Raw genomic sequence first — 7,380 nt, forward strand, 5'->3', positions numbered from 1 at the left:
GGGGGGGGGGGGGGGGGTTCCTGGGTGGCTCAGTCGGTTAAGCATCCAACTTCAGCTCAGGTCACGACCTCACGGTTCGTGAGTTTGAGCCCTGTGTAGGGCTCTGTGCTGACAGCTCGGAGCCTGGAGCCTGCTTCAGATCCGGTATCTCCCTCTCTTTCCGCCTCTTCCCTGCTCGCTCTCTCTCTCTCTCTCTCTCTCTCTCAAAAATAAATAAAAGATTAAAAAAAACATACCTACATACATGAAAGGAGTAGGATCACAAAGCAAATATAAGTGAAGGCATGCCATTGGGGTAGGAGCCGTCTGTAAGACTGCCAAGCAGCTCCCTGTACACCCACTGAATCAATGGTTAAAGGTGTCATCATAGGTGGGAGGAGCTAGTAATGAGTCTTGAAGGAAGGGAGATGATATTAGTTGGTCAAGAACAGGCTGGAGGTAGAACAGGTCAAGCGTAGGTTACAGGTGGAAGGTGAGGCCTATGTGGCATTGCCAAGAATGGAAGCAAGCACCACATGGGGCAGAGCAGGAAGACTGGCTTCTACACAATGAGTCAACAACTGTTGGGCCCTCTGGACACAGCAGTACGCAAGGTGGATAAGGTCCTTGCCCTCGTGGGGCTTAAGTTCTAGTTAAGGGTGACATACAATAAAACTTTGCAAGTCAGGTAATTATAGATTGGAATATTATGAGGGGGATAAACAGGGAGCTTTATCAGAGAATTAGGTGGGGGTGAGGGAAATATTTTATTATTTTTTTAAGTTTATTTGTTTTTGAGAGAGAGAGAGCAGGGGAGGGGCAGAGGGAGAGGGAGATGCAGATTCCAAAGACAGGCTCCAGGCTCTGAGCTGTCAGCACAGAGCCCAATACGGGGCTTGAACCCATGAACCGCAAGCTTGAACCCATGAACCAAAGTCGAATGCTTAACCGAATGAGCCACCCAGGCGCCCCTCGAGGGAAATATTTTAAATCAGAGTCAGGGAAGGCTGCTCTGAGAGCTGACACTTGAGATGAGGCCTGAAAGATGACAGTGAGCCAGCCATATGCAAAGAGCTAGGGAGAAGAGTGTCCTGGCACAGTGAACAGAAGGTGCAAAAGTGCTACCAGTAGTGGAAAAAGACTTGAGGGACAGCAGAGAGGTGAGTGTGGTGTGTGAGTCAGAGCATTATGAGATGAGGTTGGACAGAGGGCCAGAGATGTGCCATTGGGGCCATAATAAGAAGTGAGATTTTATTCTTTTTTTATTTATTTTGAAAGAGAGAGAGAGAGAGCACATGAGCAGGGGAGGGGCAGAGAGAGAGAGCGAGAGAAAATCCCAAGCAGGCTCTGATGCGGGGCTCCAACCCACAAACCGAACTGTGAATTCATGACCAGAACCAAAATCAAGAGTCGGATGCTCAACCAACTGAGCTACCCAGGTATCCCTAAGTTAGATTTTATTCTAAATGTGGTTGGAGACCATTGAAGGTTTTTATGCACAGAAACAATATAATCTGATTTTCATTTTTAAAATATCTCTCTGGGGGCACCCAGGTGGCTCAGTCGGTTAAGGGTCCCACTCTTGATTTTGCCTCAGGTCATGATCTCACGGTTCGTGAGTTCAAGCCTCATGTTAGGCTCTGTGCTGACAGCTCAGAGCCGGGAGCCTGCTTTGGATTCTGAGTATCCCTCTCTCTCTGCCCCTCCCCCATTCATACTGTCACTCTCTCTCAAATATAAACATTTATATATAAATAAATAAATAAAATAACAAGTAAAAGGATGAAATCAAAAATAGCACCTAGGTTTTTGACTTTTGATTAATAAGGTAGATAATGTTGTCATTTGATAATGTAGGGTAGACTTTTGGTAGTGAATGGGGCCCCTGGGTGGCCCCTTTTGATCTTGGGGTTGTAAGCTTGAGCCTCATGTTAGGTGTAGAGAGTACTTAAAAATAAAATCTTTAGGGGCACCTGGGTGGCTCAGTTGGTTAAGCATCCAGCTTTGGCTCAGGTCATGATCTCACGGTTCATGGGTTCAAGCCCCACGTCAGGCTCTGTGCTGACAGCTTAGAGCCTGGAGCCTGCTTCGGATTCTGTGTCTCCCTCTCTCTCTCTGACCCTCCCTGCTCGCACTGTCTCTCTCTGTCTCTCAAAAATAAAAAATAAAAAATAAAAAATAAAGAAACCAACATCATGGTCAGAAGACAGCAGGAAAAGTGAATTTATTTTAAAAAAATAAAAATAAAAAAATAAAATCTTCAGGGGTGCCTGGGTGGCTCAGTTGGTTGAGTGTCTGACTCTTGATTTTTGTTCAGGTCCTAATCTCATAGTTCACGGATTCAAGCCCTATGTCAGGCTCTGTGCTGACAGCAAGGAACCAGATGCTTGGGATTCTTTCTCTCTCCTTGCTCTGCCCTTCCCCGCTCATTCTCTCTCATCACCCTCCGCCGTCTGTCTCAAAATAAACATTAAAAAAATTAAAAATATAAAATGAAACAAAGTCTTTAAATGTTTATTTATTTATTTTGAGAGGGAGCGAGCATACGCATGCTGAGTGTGGAGCCCGACTCGGTGCTGGAGTCCGATTCGGGGCTCGATCCCACGGCCTCGAGATCATGACCTGAGCAGATACCAAGAGTCAGATGCTTAACTGACTGAGCTACCCAGGCGCCCCTAAAATAAAATCTTGAAAAAAAAAAGATTTGGTGGGGAAGGAATTAATAGTTCTCTTTTGGACATGTTAAATTCGAAATGCCCATGAAACACCCCAGTAGAGAAGTCAGGTAGACAGTTGGTTGGCGCATAAGCTAAGCATGTAACTGTTGTGATGGACAGAATAATGATCCTCCCCCCTCCCCTGCCATCCTTATCCCTAGAACCTGTGACTATTTACCTTACACGGCAAAAGGGACTTTGCAGATGTGATTACAGTTAAGGACATGAAGATGGAGAGATTATCATGGCTTATCCAGATAGTCCCAATCTAATCACAAGAGTCCTTAAAAGTGGAAGAGGAAGGTGGGAGAGTGCATCAGAGACACTCAAGAATGGAACTAGAGGGGCGCCTCGGTGGCTCAGTCGGTTAAGCCTCTGACTTCAGTTCAGGTCAGATCTCACAGTTGTGGGTTCGAGCCCTGCGTCAGGCTCTGTGCTGACAGCTCAGAGCCTGGAGCCTGCTTCCAGTTCTGTTTCCTTCTCTCTCTGCCCCTGCCCCCTCTCATGCACTCTCTCTCTCTGTATAAAAAAAAATAATAATAATGGAACGAGAGGGAGAAGAAACCAGACATGAGAAGGACTTGACCTTGAAGACAAAGGTGCCCACGCGCCAAGGTAGAGGGTGGCTTCGAGAAGCGGAGAATAGCCTCAGCTGACTGCCAGCAAGGAAACGGGGACCCCAGTCTTACAGCCAGAAGGAACTGAATTCAGCCAACACCCTGAATGCCCCAGGAAACTGGCATCCCCCCAGGGCCTCCAGAAAGGGCCACAATCCTTCTGGACACCTTAACTTTGGCTCAGTGGAGTACCATGTCAGACTTCTGACCCACAGAGCTGTGAGATAATAGATTTGTGCTGCTTAAGCCATTGACTTTGTGGTCATTTGCTACATCTACAACAGGAAAGTAATCACTGGAACTCTGTTAATAATTATGTCGGAATAACAGGCAGAAATCAGGACTGTCCTGGGGAAACCTGGACAGCTCTGGAGCTCAGGGGAGAGTGGTGGCTGGAGATAGAAATCTGGGTGTTATCAGCAAACAGATGGCTTCTATTTTTTTTTATTTTTTAATGTTTTGTTTATTTTTGATACAGAGAGAGACAGAGCATGAGAGAGGGAGGGGCAGAGAGAGAAGGAGACACAGAACCGGAAGCAGGCTCCAGGCTCTGAGCTAGCTGTCAGCACAGAGCCTGACGCGGGACTCGAACCCACAAACGTGAGATCTGACCTGAGCCAAAGTCGGAGGCTTAGCCGACTGAGCCACCCAGGCGCCCCAACAGATGGCTTTTAAAGCCAAGAGACTGAGGGGCACCTGGGTGGCTCAGTCGGGTGAGCATCTTAACTTCGGCTCAGGTCACAATCTCATGGTGGTGAGTTCGAGCCCTGCATAACACTTGCTGCTGTCAGTGCACAGAGCCCGCTTCCAATCCTCTGTCCACCTCTCTCTCCGCCCCTCCCCTTCTTGGGCTCTCTCTCAAAAGTAAATAAACATTAAAAAACAAAAGGCCAAGAGACTGAAAGACACCACTAAAGGGGTAGATGGAGAAGAATCTCCTGGGTGAGGGGGAAGCAACAAAAAAATGACATGGTGGCTAAGACCTCCTGATGCAGAGGAACCAGAAACCTGTACTCTGCCGCGGGAGATGAAAAATGGTACAATCATTTGGGAAAACAGTCTGAAAATTCCACTTTCTAGGGATAGACCCCAGAGAAATGAAAACGGGTCCACACACAAACTTGTACCAGAATTGCTTACAGCAGTATCATTCATAATAGGCCAAAAGTGGCAATGACGCCAGATGTGTACCAACTGATGAATGCAAACACAAATGTGGTATATCCATACAGGCAAACACTACTTCACAACAGAAAGGAACTGACTACTGATATGCAAAAAAGCACAGATGGATCTCAAAAATATTGATAGATACTGATATATTGATTTCTTTTTTTAATTTTTTTAACATTTATTTATTTTTGAGAGACAGACAGATCATGAGCAGGGGACGGGCAGAGAGAGGGGGACACAGAATCTGAAGCAGGCTCCAGGCTCTGAGCTGTCAGCACAGAGCCCGATGTGAGGCTCGAACCCACAAACTGTGAGATCTTGACCTGAGCTGAAGTTGGTTGCTTAACTGACTGAGCCACCCAGGCGCCCCTAATGTTTATTTAGTTTTGAGAGTGGGGGGCAGAAAGAGAGGGAGACAGAGAATCCCAAGCAGACTCTGTGCTGCCAGCACAAAGCCCGATGTGGGGCTCGAACTCATGAGTCGTAAAATCATGACCTGAGCCAAAACCAAAAGTCGAACGCTTAGCCAACTGAGCCACTCGGGTGCCCACTCTAACTCCTCATCCTTAAGTGTCCTACAATAACTAGAACATCAGAACCCTACATTGCAGTCCATCCCATTTTATAAGCCAGGTTTATTCTGGACTTCAGCCCTTGTGACTCATTTCCTAGAGGTCTGTGACACTCTTTGGTCTTTGTCCTCGAAAGTCCAGACCTCCTGTCAGCTATATATGTACTTTTAAAATCTGAGCTCATCAGAGAATAATCTGTAAGGACATTTACCTTTATAAGTATCTCTCCCTTTGTAGTTTCTCACTGGAATTTTCCTAAATTGTACAGGTCTGAACTTTATCTTTGGAATCTTTTGCCCTCTTGAGCTTTGTCTTTTGGTATTTCTCCAGGAGATCTATTTATGTATTCTCTGAACCTTTTGAAGTCTACCCTCTACACACACACACACACACACACACACACACACACACACACACACATTAGTTAACCTAGCTCACCATGCCCAGCATTCTTTCGCTTACCAAACCCAGATGGCACTGGCATGGTCAGTTTCCCCAGTATTCTTGTCACTTTCACTTTGTTAACTGGATCTTCCTTATTTATTGTCAGGATGAAGCCCAGTTTAACAGTTTACCTCACTGATTCTTTAGGCTTCTGAGAACTGTAATTACCAACCAGAGAGTCAAGAATGTACGCAGTGTGTTGCTATAATGAGACTTCCGGTAGGTATTCAGATTGTTTATGCCTCTGATCGCCATCTCTCGCCCATGTGACGGTTTTATGAAGTATTATTCACAGCTGTTATCTAACCACGCAGTTCATTGTAGACTTCCACAACTACAATCACTTTCATTTCTCCCTTTCATTGCATTTTCACCCTCCAGACAATGAATGACTGATATACTGTTGCTACATTGTTACTACTCTGCTGTCCCTCTGCATAGTATCTCTGCGAACCAGGTTTCCCCTTCCTTTTCCAGATGCCAGTCAGAAGTCCTACTCTACCAAGTTTGAACAAGACCTATAAAATTGCGTTTTCTTGCTGGTATTCACATTTTACATGCACTTTATGACCTACATTCTGGGTGTGTTGGTACATAGGTGGCTGAGGCCTTAACTATCATTTCTGACCTTCATAGTATTTTTCTTGAGATTTACTAGGCACTGCCTTAGCTTTAGTTCCTTTTTCTTAATTATACGTGTACTGTAAATAGCTTCCAGAACACACAGTAGTTACTAACACAGACCCCCACTACTTCTTCACTGGAGGAATTAGGGGGCTTTTTTGTTTTATTTTTATTTATTTATTATTTATTTTTGAGAGAGAGCGCAAGCGATCGAGGGGCAGAGCCAGGGAGGAAGAGAGAGAATCCCACAAACTGCAGAGAGGGAGAGAGTGTGGAGCATAGAGCAAGGCTCAAGCTCACGCAAAGTAGGGCTCAAATTCACAAACCCTGAGATCATGACCTGAGCCGAAGCAGGATGTTCAATCGATTGAGCCACCCAGGTGCCCCTGGTTTTTGCCTTCTGTTTTTTAAATATAATTTATTTAATCTTAAAATTTATTTATTTTGAGAGAGAATGAAAGAGTGAGCACTCAGAGGAGGGGCAAAGAGAGAATCCCAAGCATGTTCTGCACTGTCACTGCAGAGCACAATGCAGGGCTCCAACTCATGGACCATGAGATCATGACCTGAGCTGAAATCAACAGTCGGATGCTCAACCGACTGAGCCACGCAGGCGCCCCCTCAATGTTACATTGAAATGCATTCTAAAAACCACCTCCCTCTAAGTAAAATGCTCCGGTAGATTTTTGTTTTAGCTGTTAATTCTCTCACCAGTAAAGGTAAGAGGAGGGACCCTTTCAGAGAATATACTTCATCCCTGAAAATCTACAAGGTCATTTCTGTGTCCAGCTGCGTCACTGTTATAATCAACTAATGAGAACCGGAGCGCCTTTCTCACAAACACAGGTCGAAGATTTCACCCAGGATCAACAAAGCTGGATTCAAAACTGCTCTCCTTTGGGGGCACCGGGTGGCTCAGGTGGTTAAGCATCCATGTCTCGATTTCAGCTCAGGTCTTGATCTCCCGCTTTGTCGGATCAAGCCCAGAGTTGGGCTCTGCACTGACAGTGTGGGGCCTGCTTGGGATTCTCTCTCTCCCTCTCTCTCTGCCCCTCCCCTACTCACAATTTCTCTCTGAAAATAAATAAATAAACTTGAAAACAACAACAACCCCCCCCCCCAAATAACTTCTCTTCTTTGAACACTCTCACTGGGGTTCCTGGAAAGACTTACAAATTGCAAAGTATACTTAAATGAAGGACCGACAATCCCACAATCCCAGAGGAATCCTAGAATTGGGCCCTTCTATGAGCA

Source organism: Suricata suricatta, chromosome X (assembly GCF_006229205.1).
Source record: "Suricata suricatta isolate VVHF042 chromosome X, meerkat_22Aug2017_6uvM2_HiC, whole genome shotgun sequence".
Lineage (NCBI taxonomy): Eukaryota > Metazoa > Chordata > Mammalia > Carnivora > Herpestidae > Suricata > Suricata suricatta.